Source organism: Choloepus didactylus, chromosome 7 (assembly GCF_015220235.1).
Source record: "Choloepus didactylus isolate mChoDid1 chromosome 7, mChoDid1.pri, whole genome shotgun sequence".
Taxonomy (NCBI): Eukaryota; Metazoa; Chordata; class Mammalia; order Pilosa; family Megalonychidae; genus Choloepus; species Choloepus didactylus.
The window spans coordinates 40555095-40578182 of NC_051313.1; the positions used below are offsets into that span (position 1 = coordinate 40555095).

Sequence of the window (23088 nt, forward strand, 5' to 3'; positions counted from 1 at the left end):
AACTCCCCATCAAATATGGTAAATATAAAAATATTTCAGGGTTGAAAGCTACTGAGAAATCAGCTATCCAGAATGACACATTTCCTGAGAGCACATGACATCCAGTGTTTTTCTGCTCTGTGATAAGTGGAAGTGAGCAGAGGGGCCTTTGCAACCAGCAGCAAAGGGCTCTCTAAAGTATTTTTGAAGGAGTTCACAAGCTGTAGAAGTCTTGCCATGCACTGGAGGCTAAAAATCTAGGAGTTCATCCTGACTCTGCCTTTCTCATCATCTCATCTCATCCATTCATTCATTTAACAAATGTTGAGCGTCTGCTGTGCCAGGTATTATTCCAGTGCTGTGGAGTTTAACAAATAGCAAAAATACCTGACTTCATGGAGCCTATGTTCTAGTGAGGGAAGATAGACAGGAAACAAAATTAATAGGTAGAACTACATAGTATATTAGAAGTGATAAGTTCTATGAAGAAAAAAATAACAGGGAGGAGGTGCTAAGGATACAGCTTTAAATGAAGTCAGGTAGCCTCACTGAAAAGATGATAAGTGAACAAATAGGTGAGGGAGAAAGCAGCATCTTAGAGAAGAACATTCCAGACAGAGAATAGAAATTGCAAAGGCCCTGAAGTAGGGCAATTCCAAGCATGTTGTGCAAAAAGCCAGGAAGCCAGTGTGGCTGCAGAATAAGAGAGAGATAACTGGAAAAAGTCAGAGATTGAATGCAACAGAGCACACACGGACTTGTAGGTCCTTGTAAGCACTTTGGCTTTCACCATGAATGAGGTGGGGAGTCTTTGGAAGGTTTTGAACAGAGAAGAGTTGTGCTTCCAGATTGAGGAGGCATGGTTAGAAGCATAAAGACAAATTAGCAGACAATTTTAATAACCCATGCAAAAGCTGTCTTGGCTGGGCTAATAGCACTGGACGAGGAGACTCTAGATATGTGTTCTGAAGGGAGTACCAACAGAACTGGATGTGGGTTATGAGAGAAAAAGAAGTCAAGGATGACTCCAAGGCAACCAGAAGGGTTGAGATGCAGTTAACTGAGATGGGGAAGACTTTGAAAGGAACTGGTTTAGGGGTGAAAATGGGAGTTCATTTTGGGAAATGGTGAGTTTAAGATGCCTATTAGACACCCAAGAGGAGTTATTGAGAAGGAGATGGATTTACAAGTCTGGAGAGATTACATTTGGGAGTATAGATGGCATTTAAAGATATAGATGGTGTCACTCTCATCAGGGGATGAGAGGTGTAGATAGAAAGAGGACAAGTGCAAGCCTGAACCCTGGAGCCCTTTCATGTTCAAGGGCAGGGAGATGAAGGAGAACCAATCCGGGAGACGGAGAAGAAAGAGTCAGTGAGGTGAGGAAAAACACCTGGAGATTGTAAGGTGCTTGAATCAAGTACAGGAAACGTTTCAAGGAGGGAATGAGCCCTCACCTCCCTACCTAGACCTTTCCTCAGCACTTCCTCCCTGCTTCCCTCTCCCACCCCCCTCCCTTTTGACCACCCCAGCAACACACACCTACTGGCGATTTAACAAACCTTGCCATTTCATGCCTCTGTGCTCCCACACATGCTGTTCCCTCTGCCTCAAATGCTCTTCCCTACTTACCAACCTGGCAACCTCAGCTCCCCTCCGAAGCCTGTCCTGACTTCTCCCACATGTGGTGAATGCACATCCACTAAAACCCCAGCCCAGCACATAGCAAATCTGCCTGTTACAGTGATCTCACCCCTGGGTCGGGGCCCTATTTTACCCATTGCTGTGGCACACGGAAGGCGCACAACAAATGCTTGTTGCCATGTTGGACACAGCCTATTCCTCACACCGGGTGACTTATGTTGCATTTTCCTCTCCTCGGGAAGGAGAGGCTGGGCTGAAGGGAATCTTGAGAAGCTGGAATGCACCAGGAGACAAGACTAGGGGGAGGGTTTTATGGTTTCACAGCTTCCAGATGGTTGGCCCTGCTTTGTTAGTGGAAGGCCAGTGAGAGATTTCTCTTTCCTTTGTTGGAGTAGATTGAATTCAGACATGCTTTTAATCTTAATCCACGTTCCTGTGGGTGTGAACCCATTTGAATATTAGGACCCTTTGAAGATGTGTTATCCATTAAGATGTGGACTCATATGTGAGTAGAATCTTTTAAGATCCTACTTAGGTGTGGCCGGACTGAATGAGGGTGGGCCTTAATCCTTATGACCGGAGGCCTTATTGAGAGAGGAAATTCAGAGGCAGCCAGGGAACCAGAAGCCAGAAGACAGCAGAAACCAGAAGAGCAGACACAAGGAGAGAGGGCTTGCCGTGTGACAGGAGTCAGAGAGGCAAGCCAAGGAGCCCCAAGGATTGCAGCAAGCCCACACCAGAATGCTGCAGACTTCTGGAAGAAAGCATGGCCTTGCTCACACCTTGGTTTTGGACTTCTAGCCCCTGAAACCATGAGACCACAAATTCCTGTTGTTAAGGCAATCAGTGTGTGGTATTTGTCATAGCAGCCCCCGCATACTAAGACACTTATTTATTTTTTTTAATTATTCATTTTATTGAGATATATTCACATACCATGCAGTCATACAAAACAAATTGTACATTTGATTGTTCACAGTACCATTACGTAGTTGTACATTCATTACCAAAATCAATCCCCGACACCCTCATTACCACACACACAAAAATAACCAGAATAATAATTAAAGTGAAAAGGAGCAACTAAAGTAAAAAAGAACCCTGGGCGCCCTTGTCTGTTTGTTTGTTTGTTTCCTTCCCCCACCTTTCCACTCATCCATCCACAAACTAGACAAACATGAGTGTGATCCCTATGCCCCCCCCCCAATCCCACTGTCCCCCCTCATAAGCCACATTTTTATACAATTGTCTTCAAGATTCATGGGTTCTGGGTTGTAGTTTGATAGTTTCAGGCATCCACCACCAGTTACCCCAATTCATTAGAACCTAAAAAGGGTTGTCTATATTGTGCGTAAGAGTGCCCACCAGAGTGACCTCTCGGCTTCTTTTGGAATCTCTCTGCCACTGAAGCTTATTTCATTTCCTTTCACATCCCCCTTTTGGTCAAGAAGATGTTCTCCGTCCCACGACGCTGGGTCTACATTCCTCCCTGGGAGTCATATTCCACGTTGCCAGGGAGATTCATTACCCTGGGTAAGACACTTATTTTTAGACAAAGCTGAGATGACTTCAGCATTTCATTGTTCTCTCTTCTGCCTCCAATGCCTAATTGTTCTTCTGTGGGAGTCTTCTCTTGGAAGGGAGAATTCACAAGACACAACTGAACACAAAGCGCTCAATAGTAAGTACATCCTTAATTCTTCCTTGGGGGGTGGCTCCTTGGCCCTGTGGTGTGGTGTACATGTGTGGGAGTGAATGCCTCTACCACTGTGTACCCATGGGCCTTCTCTTGCCCACGGCATGTGCTGTGAGTAGGAAGGAAGTCTTGTGAATGTAAGTACAGCTAAGTTGGCTGACCCACCTTTCCACTTGACCTTGTCAGAAAACTGTGCAAGTCAGATAGCTTTTACTTTGTTTTGTTCCTCTTCAAATCAGTTTTACTAAGATGCTGAGAAGGTGATTGTTTGACCAACATGGAATCTGGGGAGAGACAGAAGGGCCAGGCCATGAGCAGACTAACCATGATGTCCGGTGTGGGGGCAGGAGTCTCAGCCAGTGCCCCCAGCCCACACCAACTTCACTGGAGCTGGGCTGTCCTGGAGTGGGCGGCCATGGACTCAAGGTGTGTCCTGCAGAGAGAAGCAAGCCGGGGTCTGATACGCCATCACGCTGCCTCTTGCACCCTGTATTTTTCTCTTTTCAGCATTTTCAGAGTTTGCAAGATATATTTGAAGGATTCTTTTATTAATGCTTAGCTCCTCCACTGCATTGGGAGATCCATGAGGGAAAAACATGTGTGTTTTATCCAGTCCCCAGCCCAACACCTGGCATATTGCATTTGTTGAGTGAATGAATGAATGAATGTTATTAAATGCCCTTGGAAGCTCTTGGAAGAGGAAGGGTTTTATGAAATTCTTTATCGTGATGCATTGTCCCGCTTTCACCAGAATGATATTCCTCTTTTATCGAGACACGACCCCTTCGACTGTTTGTCCAGGAGTGGAGAGAGTTGACACTGACAACCACGTGCCCAGTCCATGCCGGGACCCCCTCCTTTGCTGTGGGCCATGCCAGCCTTTGTGGCAGGACCCTGGTGAGGGCTTTGCAGCAGAAATAAACAGGAGCTGTGAAAATTTAGGGGAGTATATTTAGGGGTTTCCTGTGGCTACCAAAACAAATTACTACTAATTGTGTGGCTTAAAACAGCAGAAATTTATTCTCTCATAGTTCTGGGGGCCAGGGGGTCAGAGGTCCAATGTCAAGGTGTCGGGGCAAGTGCCTCTCAGGGCTCTGGGGGAGATCCATTCCTTGCCTCTTCCGCTCTCTCAGGGCTCCAGGCCTGCCTTGTCCTATGGATTCTACTGTCTGCCTCCATCTTCCCGTGGCCTTCTGCTCTGTCTTCTCTTCTCCTTTAAGGACGCAGGTCATCGGATTTAGGGCCCACTCAATTAATCCAGGATGATCTCATCTCACAACTAAATTATATATGCAAAGACACTTTCTCCAAATAAAGTCACATTTACAGGTTTTGGAGATTAAGATATGGGCATATTTGGGGGGACGGGCTCCATTCAGCCCATTACATGGAGGAAAACTTTGATTCTATTGCATTGGGTAGACTTTGAGGAGGAGGTAGCATTTGAGCTGGTCTTGAAGAAACAAAAGGATTTCAGGTGATGGCTGTGGAGCATCTTCCGGAATAAGGCTCTGCTGGATCCCTTGTTGTGTGAGCTCCCTTGGGGCTGACCTTATCCCTGAGGTATTTCATCTCTTGCCAGAAGAGGAAACTGAGGTTAATTGAGGTTAAGTAACTTGTCTAAGGTTAACCATTAGGTTAAGTAGCAGAATCAGAAGTTGAACCCAGGATTATGTTAGAACAAAACCCATGCTCTTCCATTATGTCAAATGCAACTTGTATCGAATGGTATTAATGATAATAAAACCAGACCAACAATAGCCATGTCTCTGGCACACACAAATTACGTGTTCCCTTAATTTAATCACCTCCAAAATAGTGAAGGTGATACTTTGGTTATTTTTATTTTACAAATTCCAAAATGTGGCATGGGAAGGTTTAATAGCTCATCCAAGTTCACACAACTAATAAGTGGTGGAGCTAGGATTTGAGCAGTGGCTGGTTACAGAATCCACGTCCTTAAATTCTCTTGAGTTTTTCAGATGTGCAAAAGTACGGGGGTTGGGGAATGGCACAGGAGCAGGGGGAGGGAGGAGTGGGGGCTGGATTTTGCCCGTTTAACGATTTTTCGACTGAAAACCTTTTTGGACAAGGATTGATTGGCAAAATCGTGTGTGAGCAGTAACAATAGTAATAATCAGCAATGATAAATATAGCCAAATATTTGTTTTCTCCAGAGCAGACCAATTAGGGTAGGGACAGTGTGTTTCCCTAAATCCCCTCTGCATTCTTGACTGGGCATTAATCCGTGGTGTTTCTGCAATTGAGGCCAGGGGTGGGGGCTTCAGTGACTGACAACCCTGACGATGCTATGGAGTCCTGGCTCTGTATGTTTGCTATGAAACTATATGCAGTAGTCGTGTATCATCCCAGGAATGAGGATCAGGGCTGGAGGCCAAGGGTCCCGGGGACCTGCTTCAGTCTGTGGCTCAGGGCAGGCTGAGGCTCTCTCTGCTTCCTGCAGGCAAAAGGCAGCCTTCTCAGGAGCCCTGGCCTTCAAGGTGGTGAAGGTACAGAATGGCCTCTTTCAGCCACTGCACCTGGTGAATCTTCAGTGTTCACACTGCATATTAGAGGGGGCCTTGGATAAAACAGGCAGAACAGTGTCAAGAGTCCCTCAGAAATGAGTCCAGGACTGCCTTGGCTTTCCTACTTGTGCTATCATCACAGACAGCACCCGGGCAGCCCTGGGGTGGGGGGTGGGAGGTTGTTAGGCAACGAGCCATCTTGGCCTCTGTTTTAGTTTCCTTGGATGCTCAAGCACATACCAAGCAATGGTTTGGCTTAAACAATGGGAATTTATTTGCTAATGGTTTTGAGGCTAAGAGTACGTCCAGATCAAGGGATCATCAAGGCAATGCTTTCTTCCCAAAGACTGTGGCATTATGGGGCTGGTGGCTGGTTCCTTGGTCCTTGCTTCTCTATCACATGGCTATCAGTGCAGATGGCCGCAATTCCTAGCTTCTCAGTTCTCTTCCTGGTTCCTTTGAATTTCACCTTCTTACTTCCTGCAGCTTTTTCCCTTGTCTCTCTGAATTTCATTCCACTTATAAAGCATTCCATCCTTAAGTAATAAGATTAAGATCCATCCTGGTGAGCTGGGCCACACCTTAACCTACAGACCCTCATCAAAAGGTCCTTCTTACAATGGGTTCAGACCCACAGTAATGGATTAAGGTTAAGAACACGTTTTTCTGGGGTACATACAGCTTCAAACCACCACAACCTCCCTCTGGTTTCTAGGCTTCTCCACTCAGGTGCCCTGACCCTGTGTCCTTCCCTGCGACAGAGTTTTCCAGATCTGGACCTAACATTCTGCAGGACTCCTGCAGGGCACCTGCACCCTCCTTCTGAGAAGAGTCTCCCTGAGAACCAATCTCTGCCCCATGGGAGTCTTCCCCTTCCAATATGACCAGTGTTTCCATCTTATAACATTAAAAATATGTATGTCCCAGAAGTAACTCATTACAGAGGGTTTATTAGTGCAGGCTTGGGTCATCTGCAAGTTTTCCTCTTTTCTTCCCTGCTGTTACTTTCTGGCCATTTTCTGCCAGGGGCCAGAGATCCCCGAGTACAGAAGAGTAACCCCTGCACAATGATTTTGCTGCTGCTGGTTTGGGAAGCAATGTGTTATCGATTGAGTTATTTTTAAAAATGTGAATGTGGTTAAAAGGGGAAAATACTAAGTGGTGTATGTTAATAGAATAAAAATTTTTTTAAAAACCATAGGACTGCACAATACAAACAGTGAATCCTAATGTAAACTACAGACTATACTTAATAGTGCAATTATAATAATATTCTTTCATCAATTGTAACAAAGGTACCTGTCACAGCCCAAGGGGGCTTTTGTAGCCAAAGGACTAAAGAAAGCACCGGACACGTTCTGAGACATGAGCTTTTATTATAGGGCTTACCTACAGGGTGGGGAAGTTGAGCCACATTGCCCTGAAATTGGGAGCTTCTCTGGATGGATTCAGGAGCTGCCCTGAATGGAGGCCAGTTCAGAGCACAACGTGGAAATAGTCCGCACTTTGGGTGGCTGAATAAGCTGCTTATAAGGGCTTGATATTCCAATAGGTATGAGAGCATAAGGCAGGGAGCTGGGTTGTGCAACATAGGGAGGGGTTGATTGTCAACAGGGAGGAGGAGAGGATTATAGAGATAACAGTATCTCAGGGAATCTCAGGGAGGAGGTAGTTTCAGGTATAGATTACAGTTAGCATCTGATATTACAAGGAGAGTACCACAAATACAAAGTGTTACTACTGGAGGGGGTGGTATATGGTTACTGTATTTGCTGCATGATTTTTTCTGTAAACTTACAACAGCTCTAATAAAAAAATATATTTTTAAAGTAAAAGCTTTTTTAGTTCTGTGGTCAAAGATTAACAGGTTTTGAAATGAAGAAATAAAATATTAAATAAATGACTGACTCCCATCCTCACCTCAATGTTTTCACTCTTTATGAAAAGTCGGTGTGGCAGCTCCATCAGGAGGACCCGCAAAAATTGCAGTGCGCTGACTTGGTTCCTCTTCAGTCTGCTTCATTCAGTATTCTCTCCTTCTGGCTTTCAAACCCTGTTTGCATGGCCTCTAGTGAAATTCATAAGCAGTACAAGATGAAAGAAAATGTTAACCAAAGCAGCCTTTTAAACCATTTGGAGGATTTCTATCAAACATCCCAGAACCGTTCATGGATCTTTTCTGGCTGGATTCCTCCCACCACATGCTCCCCAACCCCACTCCAAAGGACACCATCCTTTGGTGTCCTCCATCCCTCTTCTCTCCCTCCCTACCCATTGAGGTAGCCGTCTCCTCCCAGTGTCCTTTGCCTCTATCCATGGAAGACTCCGTCTTTCTGAAGGCACTGTGGTCGTAGGTGTGAAGGATTTAAGGGACAAGAACCAGCATTTATGGAGGAGCACTGCTGATCAGGCTCTGCCATAGGAGCTTTCACTACTTTTTTGCATTAAATCCCTACAACAATCTTATAACATAAAAATCCTGTTTTAGAAAAGAAGAAGCTAAACTCAGAGAGATTGAGAGATTTGCCCACCATCACACAGTTGGTAAAATCCCCTGTACCTCCACTTGGGAGAGTCTCCAGAGCAACAGGGGCTTGCTAATCCCCACAGCCATCCATGACAATTCCCCATGCCTCAAGCATGGGAAGAAAGAGAAATGGATGGGTGGCAGGCAGGACGTCAAACTCAGGTGCTAACACTTGCAATGATCTGGCAAACAAAACAGAATTGACCAGGAAGTCCAGAAGAATTATTCAAATTTAAGGTAAGCTGGGAGGAGGTACGCAGGCTGGAAGCCTCTTCCGTTCCTTGGATGGCCTTGGGGGGGTTTGGAAATGCAGCCTCGAGGACCCCTGCTATGTTTTCTGAGCTGGCAGATGTGGAAGTTGAGTGGAGTTTATGATACCACTTAAAGCATGATCATTTTTCTTTTCAAGGAGAGCGTCAGCCTGCAGAGGAAGAACTCACTGGCTTCATTCTATGATCCAGCAGGAGCTGCAGGCTTGAACTGCCATGTCCTTGTTGCCATAGGAACAATTTTCCTCCACATTTTCTGAGATACACAGACCTGGGTAAATGCTGCCATCGTTCATGCATGCACTTCCACTAGTTCCATAGGAAAAACAATGGCCAGATGGTCACTCCCAAAGACAGAACCTGAAGGCCTCTTTCTCAACTTGGAAACTAATTGGTAATCCCATTTCTAATCCCAGGGTGCCTGCAGACTGGCCTGTGGCACATTCAAACTCCCCTCTTGGGCTGGTTTCCTAGGTGAGCAATGATTGGTGGAGGAGGTGTGGGGCGGTTCAGTTCAAGGAATGCATCCTGATGGCTCTGGCTCATCCTAGGAAGCCAGGTTCAGTGAAAGCAAAAAGGAGCTGCCGACGAGGAGTGGTGTGCGCATGTACTCATTCGCACACGCACGCACACAGCTCCCAGTGTGATTGTTTTTGTGCCCCACAATGTTCCCTTCCTGGAGGTCATATCACAGTTTAGTAAACAGAAATTTCTTAGGGGGAGTCACTGAGACTTAGGACTCAAGCAAAGGTTGCCACAGCCTACATGAGGAACCAGAGTCCATACAGAATTTGTGTTTTGTGTTGGTGTGCAGGGCATTTAATTTTTAAAGGATGATAAGGACGTTTGTTCAAGGTTGAATTTTGAAGGTGGAGGCAGCTTCAATGTATGTGGAAAAGGGGCTGGATCTTGACTCATAAAACTTGCCTTGCCACTGATCTAGCTGTGGGACCTCGAGCAAGTCACTAGGCCCAACTGGATAACATTTTTCTCATCATAAAAAGGGATGATCAAGGGTCCTTCACAGATAGATTGATTCTGTTAAGTAAATTGATTGATTCATTCAAGGGTTATCTAGCCCTGGAGTATTTCAGATGAATGTGGGATGAGATCCCTGCTCTCATTCTATTGTACATAAATAAATGAGAAAAATAGTAAATAAGAGTAAATAGTATGCAGATAAACAAACAGGGGTGTGAAACAGAGGGACAGGATAACTACTTTAGAGGAGGGTAATGACAGGCTTCTCTTTAGAAGTGACATTAAAGCCAAGATCTGAATGACAAGAAGGAGCCAACCACACAAAGATGAGAAAGAGCAACTGGGAGAAGGAACATATAGTGCAAAGGGCCCTGTTAATAGGAACGAGCTTGTTTGAGGAGCCCAAAGAAGGGAGACATGGCTGGAGCAGGGCAGGGTGGGGGTGGGGGGTGGGGGTGGTGAAGGGAAAGCGGGGACAGGGGCCAGGTCCTACAGCATTTTGTAAACCCAGATAGTGAATGGGGACTTTATTCTAAGAAAGATAGATGCTTCTGGAATGTTTTGGGAAGGAGCAGGGTAATATGATTTTTTTTATGTTAAAAGATACCTGATCACTCAAAAGAAAGTGGATTGGAAACAAGAAATCCAGTTAGGAGACTATCACAGAAGTCCAGGCAGAAGATGATAGTGGCCTGATCTGGAGTGACAGGAGAGAGGGGGAGAGAAATGCACATTTCAGGACTATGTGTTGCAGATAGCATCAACAAATCTGGTTGATGGATTGGATATGTGGGAGTGGAAGCAAAAGGAAAAGAAGTATCAAGGATACTCCAGATTTTTGGTGTGAGCAACTTGTTGAGTGAACAGATTTTGAGGGATCAATAACTCTGTCCTAGACATGCTGGGTTTGCAGTGTATTTTAGAGGTGCAAGTAGAGATGTTTTCTAGGCAGCTGGATATGGGGGTGCAAAGTTCAGGAGGCAGGTCAGAGCTGGAGTTAGAAATGAGATTGTCAACACTGGGAAGGTTTTTGGATCCGTGGGCCTGGAGAAGGTCACCTAAGGAAAGAGAAGAGGTACAAGGACAGAGCCTTGGGGCTCTTAAACATTTGGAGGTGATGTTGAGGAAGAGGAGCCTGCAAAAGAGACTAAGGAATACAAGTCACTGAGGTCAGAGGAAAAGTAGAAGGGTGTGGCATCATTGAAGCCAAGAGAAGAGAGTGTCTGACAAGGAGAAAGTGGTCAACTGAGTGGCCAAGTAAGATAAGAAAAGTGACACCTGACCTTGACAATATAGAGGCTTACCATGTGGAATGGAAAAGTGCTTTGAAAACCATGACGTGCCATCGGCATGTCTCAAAAGGGGCATTTGTGTAATAAGAGGTACCCAGGGAGAGCTTTTTTCAAAATACACACAGCTGGATCTCAATCCCTGATCAGCTGAATCAGCATCTGTGGTGTTTGGAAAGCCTCTGATGTAGACCTGATCAAGAACCACCAGTTTATACAATTGTAAGTTTTTGCTGCATTTACTTCCATGTCCTACTCCCCAGTATATTCTGTGCAACCTTCAGCCTCTTCAGTGACTCCTAATGAATATTTCTGTGGGAGGATGGCTTATGTTTATCACCTGATATACTGATAATGTTGACACAATAATCATATTCATGACCCTCCTGTCCTATTCCACATAAAATAAATATTTGCATTGTCTGAAACCCCTTGGAGCTCTGGAATTAACAACTGAAGAGTTCACAGTATGTGTTGAACATACGGGTCCTCTATGAATTGGTTTATGAAATGTACCTGTTCAAAAATAAGTTCTAATTAATTTAGATGAGAAAATTAGTAGGTAACTCTATTAGTTTTCTGGGACTGCCATAACAAATGATCACAAACTGGGTGGCTTAAAACAACAGAAATTTATTCTCACAGTTTTAGAGGCTAGATGTCCAAAATTAAGGTGATAGCAGGGCCCTGCTCCCTCTAGGGAGAATCCTTCTTTCCTTTTCCAGCTTCCTGTGGCCCCAGGTTTTCTCTGGCTTTTAGCAGTGCATCTCCAGACTCTGCTTCCATCTTCATCTGGCTGCCTTCTCCTTGTGTGTCTCCAGCCCAGGGTCCCAATTTTCCCCTTATAAAACACCAGTCATATTGGAGTTAGGGCCTTCCCTAATCCAGTATGACCTCATCCTCACTTTATTACAGCTGCAAAGATCCTATTTTCAAATCAGTTCACTTTCACAGGAACTGGAGGGTAGGATTCGAACGTATCTTTTGGGGGGACAGAATTCAACACTCAGGAGTAAACAAAGATGCCCGATTCAAGCCACCGTGAACGAGGCATACTCCAGTCCACGGCAGGCAGCCCTTAGTGACCTGCAGGAGGCTTGGACCTTCCACTGTGTTTTCATAGTCCTCCATTTAGAGGACCTGGATCAATGAGCCAATATGAACAGGATGGAATAGTAAAGGGAATAGTTTTAAAGATCTCATAAATGATTTATTGATTTAAAAACTGTAGTTTAGAAAGTAACTAATCCTTGTATGAGGTTCTGAGGATGCTGCTGAGTCTCTGGGGAAATTGTTATGAACACAGTATTATGTAAATTATCACACAAATAATCAAACTCCCTTGTTCTCATGTTAATCTACCTGGATATGGCTCGGGAGGGTTGTCAGCATGCCTGCTCTGTTGGGATATCTTTATTAATGAGCAAGGAGAGGTAAATACTGTACTAATTAAATCTACTGTGGATGCTAATATGAGGCATGGCCAGCCAGGAGAAATGCAGATGCCACACTCACTCAGAGCTTTTAAGTAAATGGAAAGAGAACAACAAAATGAGTTGTGGATATAGGGAATGAAAATGTGAGAGAATAATAGCCTAGATGCACAGATTATTGGAAAGATTATAGGAAGAAGAAAATACCACTTACTACCATTATAGCTCAGCAAGAACACTGAATCAGCCTGGTACTGCCCACAAATTAGATCTCCAAAGAAGACTGGAATATTACTTGGAAATTCAGTTTTCAAAGGCAGGAAAGAGGAAACCAGGGGCATTTGAGACGATGTTTACTGAACGGGAATAGTCAAGGTCAGGTTGGCTGGGCCTAACTAGAAGTAGAGGCCAGCTGCAGGGGCCTGCCCGAGTGAGAGAAGTTAGGGGGCAATCCAGGGAAAGGAGAATTGATGTAGGACCTCTTCCCTTCGGGGTCCTGGGCATGCACAGTCAATGGGCATCTAGTTGGGCAGAGGTTGACATTAACAAATGATGATTGTGCCCGGGAGGGGAAAAGAGGGCCCTGTGTCTTTGCCCCCTTGGTGGCACCAGGCACTTTTCACTTTTTCTTTCTCTTTTCTAAGCTCCTGCCCCCTTAGTACTGGCGCTCTCCACTGTAAGCCCTGGGCCTGGCTCCAGAGTGATCGTGCAGAAAATTCCCAGGAACCCAAGAAATTAACCTCTTGTCAATCCCTAGCATTGCTGTCTAGGGCCAAAGAGACGACAGCCCCACCTGACACACAGGTGGAAGGTTTAGGGAGAGGTAAGGACTCCGGCTCTGACACGGCCACTAGGCCCAACCGCCTGGGACCTGGAGAGTCTGCTCCAAGGTGGGACCCAGGAGGGAGCCCTGTGATCTCCCCAGTAAAAGGCCATGTTCATTCATTCAATTGAATTCTGTTTGTATTTGTTAGGTAGTTGCTAGAGCCAGGGTTTGTGTTAGGATCCTCGGACATAAGGAAGCAGGAGGGGCAAATTAACAAATCATGTCAACACTGGAAGGTAATCTCCATAGCCTGTTCATGTCCAAAGAGTGGACACAGAGGAGGATGAAAACCACTTATAGCTGGGATCTGAGGACTATCAGAGAAGGCTTTGTGGAGGAGACGCTAAGTCTGCGTTCTAAAACACAAGTCAGAGTGTTTCCCGGGACATGCTTTGGCAGAGCAAGAAAGGGAGAAAGAGGCAGAAAAGGAAGAGGATGGATCAAGAATCAGCTCATTAACAGGAGCATGGGGAGAGGACAGGAAGTAAAGGAGAGAAGGTACAGCTTGGTTCTCACACAGGTGTCACATGGCTGCTGCAGGCCAGGGGGGTGCATTCCAGCCTTGGCCAACTGGCCTGTATCCCCGGGTTTGGAAACAGGGAGTCCTGGGTCTGACTGAGCAGAGCAGGGGTGGGCAGGGACAGCATGGTGACTCATAGGACCTCAGTGAGAGAAATGAATGTGCAGTGCAAACTAATTATCCAGCCCAACACCCCTTCTAGGGTCCCCTTTCTTAGCATAAGTACTATAGGGGAAGTTGAGTTGTGACAATTGCCAGGCTCTTGGAGCTGCGATTCTTGTGCTCCCTTCCCACTCACAGTCTTTGGACCTCAGTGCAGCGGTTAAGAGCCCAGGCTGAATTCACTACTTACATCATGTTTGAAAATAGGCCCTTTGCTTAACTTCTCTGAACCTTGTGCTTCTCATGTAGAAATTGGGGCTAACACCTGCCTGATAGAATTATTACTGTGAGGATTAAATAAGATAATTATGGTACAGGGAAAGATCCCCACTCCCACCACCAACTTTAATTATGGAAATGTGATCTAAAAACTGGAGGAGGGAAGCTCCCATCTGGGACAGATTTTAATGAAGAGGAACTTGGAAAGCAAATGCAGGAAGTAACTGGAGGCTACAGAGTTGGGTGTTAAGGCCTTTATACTTCCAATCTCCCTCGCCCCAACTACAAGTCTCTAGTATAAGGTTTGTCAGAATCTGCATCCAGAAATATCGACTCACTTGGGATTCTCTTTCATCTTTGTTTGCTGTGAGTAAATCCCACCTGTGTGGTGGATTATTTGCTTAGAACCATCTGCCCACCACGCTCAATACCATATCAATATTACCTTAGGCTGCAGAACAAGGGCTCACTGCAGCTCACACAGTTTCACAAGGTTTCTGAGCCCACTCTTTGGGAGTTCCACAGAGACTCCTCTGCCCACCGAGAAGTGAGCTGCCCACTGATAGCTCTTCTGTGCTGTGAGTTCTGTGAGGCCCGTGAGATGTCCACCTCTCATCATAGCCTGGGAAGAATGAGCAAACGGGTGCTGGTGTCTGTAAGAACATCAAGGAGCGCCATCAGTGAAATCTCTAGGACCTGAGGTTTCCACAAGCTATGACTGTTTGTGCAAATTACTTAACTTTTCAGAACCTTTGCTCCCCTGTCACATGGGGCGGGCAGCCTAGCTCAGAGGCTTGGGGAAAGATGAAATCTGTTACTATTCATAGACAGCCCAGCGCCGTGAGGGAGCCAGCGGAATTCAGTGCGTGTTAGCAACCCCTTGCCCCTCCCTGGCCTGGCAGCACCCTCACGGGGCTCCTGCACCCACCTTGGCAGCACAAACCGCTCTGCCCAGCAGACCTGGATGGGCCCCTCCCCCTGCCCTGGCCCCGTCACGGGCACTGCTCTCTGGAAAACACAGGCTGCTTTCAATGCGCCCCTGAGGTTTTCACCGTGTCACTCACATTCTCCAGCTCCCTGACGAGGCCCCTTCCTCTTGGAGCATGAACGTGGACCTGCTCACTTGTGTCACCATGGCTGGGGGCTGGGTCCCCGGGCTGCTGCAGCTGTGGTGCACGGTCTGCCCTCCCACTTCACCCTTCCCAGACCAGGTCACCTCGGCTTCCTCTCCACTACTCATTGTGCCCCTGGGGAATTCACCCAGTTTCGGGAAGTCTCTCTGTCACACTGATGAGGAATCTGTAGGACAGTTTCCCCTGGGGCAGTGTCAAAGGTCACCATGAAGAATATACGGGGTCACCTCAGAAGCATGTCTCCCCCTCTGGCAAGGCCTCAGGAGGGAGCTGGCACTTCACAGCGTAAGTCCCCAGCTCAGGGGAGTCAGCCTCAGAGATGTCGGGAAGAACCGCCAGCCCCCACTCCTGACTCACTTTCTCCCATTTGAGAATCGGAACCCTCTGTTACTGTAGCTTTCTACCCACCTTCTGGGCCTGGGTGGGCCTCTTTTGTCTGGGCCAGAGCCTGGGAGACAGGGTGCAGGTGGGGTGAGAGGCCACTGTCTGGAGGCGGTGGAGTGCTGCGCCAAGGGGGGCCAATCGAAGAAGCATCTTGGGGAGAAGTCAAATCAAAAAGCTAGTAGAGAAGTGGGCTGCACAGAGAGGGACAGAAACAGAAGCCAGCCTGACCAACCTGGGCCCTCCCTGGGCTTGTGCACCCAAGAAGGCTTGTTATCTAAACCATAGGTTGGCAAGTTCTGTAAAAGGCCAAATATTAAATATTTTGGTCCTTGCAGTCCTTAAGTCGCAGTGGAGCACAAAAACAACCATAAGCCATATGTAAACAAACAACTTTAAAGCAAAATAAAACTTTATTCAAACACAGTCATGTTTATTTGTTCCAATAAAACTTTACTAGAACACAGCCATGGACACACAAATATTTTTGTACACTGAAATCTGAATCTTATGTAATTATCACATCACAAAATATTCTTATTCATTTCTTTTTCAACCATTTAAAAACAGAAAAACCCTTCTTAGATTGTAGGCCACATAAAAAAAGGTGGCAGGTGGGATTTGGCCAGCAGCCCATAGTTTGCTCACCCCTGGTCTAAACCAGACCACAGCCGGAACCAGGTCCCGAGCTCAGATACCACACTTGTTTCCTCTTGCAAGCCCACAGAATCCCCAAGTGGAAGCCCACGCAGGACAGAGCAGTGTTTTCCAAACGACTGATTTCCACCTATTTGGGGGTCAGAGAATGAAATAAGTGGTGACAGCCAGCATTTTAAAAATGAAATATAGTAAGGTGAAAAGTATCAGAGTGCATTATTCATAGTAAAGGTAAGTATTGTTTTATTAGGCTTTGGTTTCACTTATGCATGTGCAACTCTCAGTGGGTGTATTTGTACAAGGTCGCCACGTAAAATGTATTTCTTACTGAGGGCACCACCCAGAGTCAGAAAAACAAAGAGTTAGAGTCCCCAAGTGGGTCAGGAAGGCCACTGTCTCTCTGGGATTGTTACTATACTGAAATTTCTCTTCACAAACAATTCTCGATTGGCCACATGCTCAGATGAGCAAAAGGATGGGCACTCCACACTGTCTTTTGTTGTAGTCTTTTGCTGTTTTCTTTGGTCCTAACCTCACTTCCAGTTCATGTCTGACACTAGAGGATATTGAAATGGACTTGCCTCCCTGACTCACAAAAGGAAGGTGTCAGGGAAGGCAGCCCCGGCATCCTGGCATCCTTGATGCTCTGGATGATGCCCAGGGTGGAGTGATGGACCCATGAGAATCATCGGAGCTGGGCCAGGTGGACCGGTGGCATCACTGGAGCCCGGCCTGAGGCCCATCATTGGCAGCTGGACACATCCTGCCCATCGCAGAGCCGCTCGAGGTTTCACCGTGATCTGCCTCTCCAGTCTCACCTCTTCTGATTCTCATCTTGCCTCAGACACACCGAAACCGCAAACCACTCATCGCTCCCTGGGGACTCCTGGCTCTTTCACACCTTTGGACCTGAGTTCATGGACCTCCCGGCATTGCCCTCTTACTCTCCACCCTGTCCAACCTTAGTTCAACCAACTCTTCCTCATTCTTAGGACTCTGTTCAGGTGCTATCTCCAAAAAGAAACCTCTACTGGTGACCTGCCCTCCTCTCTATTTGAATTGAAGAGCCCTTTTTCAAGTCCACCCTAGCAACCTTGGATATCATAAGCCATCATAGTTCTTACCACATTGCATCTAAGTGATCTGAATCCATATTCATTTCCACTAAGGAAGTAGGGACTGGGGCTTATTCATCTCTGTATCCCTAGAACACAGTGCACTGCTGAACAGATGAATGAATGAATGAATGAATGAATGAACCAGGGGAGATAATGCCATTGGGCCTTGACCTTCTCCAACTAGAGGAGGATGCCCTCTTACAGATGACTTAACGTGTAACCAGTCTGTGCTATTTCAGGCTCTAAATCCTAGATATGGGGGCTCATTCCTCAGTTTTGTCTGTGTTTCTGAAGCAATTGCTACACTTCAGGTCACTGATCTTGCAGAATTAATCTCAAAAGGGTTTTTATATTTTAAAAATAATAAAATAAAAATAAAATACTGCAATGGGCCCTCTATGGAGAACAGATAAATGAAGATCTGCTTTAGTTGAGAGTGGCAGGGGTGGAGTGGGGGATGATGATGGAAAGTATGGGAAACAGAAAGAATTCAGCCTGATCCATCCCACCCTCCCTCTCCCCCACAGACTCCCCTGAAGGACTGTGGAACCCTAGGGTTCCTTGGAGCCCAGTTTGAAAGCCACTTAGAAGAACAAATAAAGAGTACCAAGTGATCTATGCAATGAGGTACAGGGGCAGCATCACTGCACTTTCAGAGCACTGAACACATATCCTGCTTTTTGGGCCCTCATCTCCAAACTGACAGCCAGACAAATTGGAGCCCAAGTTAAATCAGCCATTGGATCTCGGTAAAGCCTTGATCGTGTACTGACCACACACAGTGATTTCTTTACTCCAGCTGTGGGAACTCAGCACCTAAAGTGGAGCGGTAGTTGGGATTCTGCCTTATTAGCAATGTGGACCCCTTCATTCATTCAATAGTTATAATTGGGTATCTACAATGAGGCATGTGCAGGGGTGGGCCAAGAGTAGCTTTGCAGTCCAGCTGAAGGAGAGTGTGGGGCAGTGGTGATTAGAGTCCAGGCTTCCAGTACAGACTGGAACTATTGGGTGATTGAAATATCTATGGTTGGTGGCCCTTAGTAAAGTAAAACGGATATACCCATGCCAAAAAGAAGTCTAAAATGAGAGAGAAAGAGAATAAACTTTTCATCAGACTGAACAATAAGACAAAATCATCAAATCTGGGCAGAAAGTAATCTTCCTTGTGTAAGACTTTTTCTCTGAAATAAAAAGTTTTCTCGTTAGTTTGTTTTGGTAGCCATCCTGCCTCTCTCATCGCCTGTCCCTCACTGCCATTACCTTCTTCACTTCTTGAGTTTGAGTCGAATGCAACTCAATGAAGGAGCTTCCTTTCTACACACTGGGCAACATGGATGGTTTTATCCTAAGGTATTTATATTTCTTACTCAGAGAAGATTTTGGACAAAATAGATGCAAAGTGATTGATGAGAGTTCCTATGGTTCTGCCACGGGCTCCTTCCCCTCGTCTCATTCTGTTCCCCTCTGGCTCCACCCCAAAGGCTCAGTCACCTCCTAAGCCTATCGTTCTCCCAGGGCTCTGCAGATCAGAGCCTCATCTCTGATATCCTTGATGACTCTTAGGCACAGTTGGAATTTCTAGGTCAGTTTTTATAAATGAAGCAATAGACTCAGAATAATGAGGTAACTTGATTCATCTCTAAAGGGCAAGGGCTAGTCTTAAATGTCAGTCTTTTGACTAGTCCAGTCACTCAACCTCACTGCCTTCTTGCTGCTTCATGTCCCTTATATTGACCCACATGACACAGCCTTTCATTGGGACCTTCTCCATAATAAGGCATTAAAAAATGCATTATTTTTGCATGACATAACCTACACAAGTAAAGTAAAACTACAAATTAAATCCTGGGGAAAAAGTAATTTCAACTTCTATCACAGGAAAAAAAAAAAAGAAAAAGAGAATAGTCCTAATACATAAAGAACTTCTGAAAATTGAGCAGGAAAAATCACCAAAACCTGAGAGAAAAAGTGAGCAAAAAAATATGTATAGGAATTTCTTTAAAAAAGAAATAAAAAGGCCTTTAAATATATGGAAATATGTGCAAACTTGTGCCTACTAAGAGAAATTGATATTAAAATTAAACTAACATACTAATTCTCATCTGTCAGACTGGCAAAAATCTAAGTTTGTCAAATGCTCTGTTGGAAAAGTGGGGGAAATTGCTATTTTCATCCACTGTCAGTGAGAAAACAAAATGGCGCTACAAGGAATGGGAGTTTTGTTGTATCTAGTACAATTACGTGCATTTGCCCTTCAATCCAGTCACTCAGCTTCTAGGATGACCTCAAAGACACACTCGCATAGATACTAAATGATGTAAGCACAAAGCTCGTCACTGCAGCACAAATAGCTAAAGACTAGAAACAACCTAAATGTCCATAAATAAGGGGTTGGTTGAATAAACTATGGAACATACAATGAAGGACTAAGAGCCGTCAAAGAGAACGAGAAAGACCTCCATAAACTGCTATGGAGTGATCTCCAGGATATATTGTTAATAAGGGCAAATACAAGGTTCAGAAAATGAATATACAGTTATCCCTTCCACATGGCGGAGGCTAGAGGTGTGGTGCCCCTCGCGATCTAGAAAATCTGTGTAAAATTTTTTGGTCATCCCTTCGTACCAGAGAAGAAGTCTGGAGCTTTTCTTTTCCTTCTATGTCCGCATTACCCCCGATGAAGAGGCTGAATGAGAGACGCTGTGTTAGGTGGCCTGTAGAGGACTCCAACACCTTCAACCTGGAATTCATGGGGCTCTGGGTGGCTAGGGCATTGTCCAGAAGCAATAACATCTTAAAGGGTAATCCCTTGCTGGCAAAGTTCGTTCTAACCTCCAGCACAAAACACTGATGGAACCAGTCAAGGAAAAGCGCTTTGACCATCCATGCTTTCTTACTGAACATCCAGAAGATGTCCAGCTCCTTTCAAAGCTTGAGGGTGGCAGATTTATATATCAGGGCTGCTTGATTGTGAACCCTATGACACTGGCACAAAAGAGCAGTGTTGCCCGATCCCTGGCTGCTTTAAAACCTGGGGCTCTCTTCCCTTCTTGGAAGTTGTATGTCCTGAGGCATTTTTTCCCAATATATGGCAGTTTGGTCAGCACTGAGTACCTGTCCTGGTTTGTAGCCTTTCTCTTCAATCAGTTTCTTCAGGGTTTTAGGAGACTCCCCAGCTGCCTCTTGATCAGCAGACATTACCTCTCCAGTTACTTTTACATTGCGTAGGCTAAACCTTTGCTGGCCTGAAAATCTATGGGGTAGATCCTTCACCTTTGTTTTCTTTTAGAGAATCGTATAAGGACTTAGTCCTTTCTCTTCTGATGCCAGGGTCTACCAGAATGTCCTTTTTATAACCATCCTGCACCCAAAAGAATGTTGCACTTTCTACGTGAGAGAGATGTGGATCTTGTGGTTTATGCAAATGCTCTGCAGTTGTTGGTGTATATATATGGTATTAAAAGATAAAATATGTTAATATTATACAATACTGTATTGTATTTTATGTAATTTCTGAGTTTCTAAACTCTTCTTGTGTCATCTGTGGCTTCCACAAAAGTCCCCCAAAATTCCCATTTAATTTTTATGCTGACTGCAATATATTAAAACCGTGATGGAGAAAGTCAAGATGTGGAAGGGATAACTGTAGTACACTATCTTTTGTGTAAGAAGTGGAGGTGGATATAAGAATATAAATAATTTGATCACATTTTCAAGAAGAATCAATGGAAAGATAAGCTAAAGACTAAAATTAATTAATTAATTAATTAATTAAAAGCTACCATTAGGAGGAGGGACAGAAGATGAGGGAAGTGAATTAAACAGAAGCTAGACATCTCTAAATGTACCTTGCTTTATATGGAACCATTAAATAATTTATATGTTTTTAATTAAATTAAAAGAATTCCCTAAACATGGACAACAAACTGGAAAAAAAAGAACCTAATTTTATATGTAGTTGGTGGCATAACCAACTTATTTCATATGAGTTTAAATTACAGTACTTTCATTACACATCCCTAGTGGGATCTATCCAAAGGACAAAAAGAACCACAAAGACACGTCTTCGCGGAGAGTCGCCGGCGTTTCCTGCTTCAGCAGTGCTTGAACGGAGCCCGGCGCCCGCCCTCCGACGGCCCGCCCCTCCGCGCAGCCCTCCGCCGCCGATCCAGCGCCGCGCAGCCGCCGCCGCCTCTCCTCAGCCGCCACCACGGCCGCGCGCCCATCGCCCGTGCGCCAGAACTACAACCAGGACTCGGAGGCCGCCGTCACCCGCCAGACCAACCTGGGGCCACGCCTCTTCCGTCTACCCGTCGACGTCCTACTACTTTGACCATGATGATGTGGCTTTGAAGAACTTTGCCAAATATTTTCGTCACCAATCTCATGAGGAGAGGGAACATGCGGAGAAATTTATGGAGCTGCAAAACCAACGCGGTGGCCGAATCTTCCTTCAGGATATCATGAAACCAGAACGAGACGACTGGGAGAGTGGGCTGAATGCAATGGAGTGTGCATTACTCTTGGAAAAAAAGGTGAATCAGTCTCTACTGGCCCTGCACAAACTGGCCACTGACAAAAACGACCCCCACTTGTGTGAATTCCTTGAGACCCATTACCTGAATGAGCAGGTAAAGTCCATCAAAGAATTGGGTGACTACATAACCAACTTGCGCAAGATGGGGGCCCCGGATTCTGGCTTGGCAGAGTATCTCTTTGACAAGCACACTCTGGGAAACAGTGATGATGAGAGCTAAGCCTTACACCGTCTTCCCCAGAGCCACAGGGTGCCTTCCATGGTCACCATGGCAGTTGCATGCATGTTGGGTTTACCCTTACTTTTTTTATAAGTTGTACCAACATCCAAGTTCTTTCACTTGTACCATTCCTTCAAATAAAGTGATTTGGTACCCCCCCCCCAAAAAAAAAAAACAAACCACAAAGACATCAAGAAATCTTACTCTGTGTTTAGTGGTCTTGTCGATGCTAATGGTGGTATCATAATTTTGAAAGTAGATGTTAGGATAAAACAAATATGCTTGTCCAATGTCATTAGGAAGGAACCAAGATTTTCTGTGTGATGAGAAAAAAATATAGACATACAAAGTCACGGAGTTTAAATAAAAGCTCTGTAATTTTTATTTAAAATTGAAAATATCAATATTAACTTCTGATTTATTTTTCTTTTCCTAAAAAACAAATATGTTCTTGTTATGTCCACTGAAAAGATTTGGAAGCAATGATGACCCAATAACAACAAACACCCCAAGTTCCCAGACTGTAGTCTCTTGATGCCTTTTCCTACCAAAAGGAACAAAGGCTTCATGAGCTGGAACATCTTGTCATGTCTACAGGCAAGGAAGCTATCAGAATTACTGTGGTCATATCAAATGGGTATGGTAGCCAACTTGAATGACCTCCCACTGATCAAAAGTGAGACACTTTAAGGATCCAAAAAAAATGACTACAATGGATTGAAGTATATCAAATATTTAAAAGATCCTGGGTTCATAATCATTTGCCACATCTCCATACACACCACCCCCACCACTGTCCCAGTAGGTAAAACTTCCTTAGTCACCTTCAGAAGCTACTGGAGCACCAACTCATTATTCTGAAAATTAACAAAAGAAAAGAATCAAGCAGTTATCCTGCTGTTCCATACAAACAGTTGCTATGGGGAAGTTCTTTACAGAAGAGTCACAGTAGGAAGGATAGAATTA

At 45.1% G+C, this 23088-nt stretch overlaps 1 pseudogene; it reads left to right on the forward strand.

The window, feature by feature from the left end:
* Nucleotides 1–3596: 3596 nt before the first annotated feature.
* On the forward strand, nt 3597–22224 carry LOC119540541 (annotated as a pseudogene).
* The last annotated feature ends 864 nt before the right edge of the window (nt 22225–23088 follow it).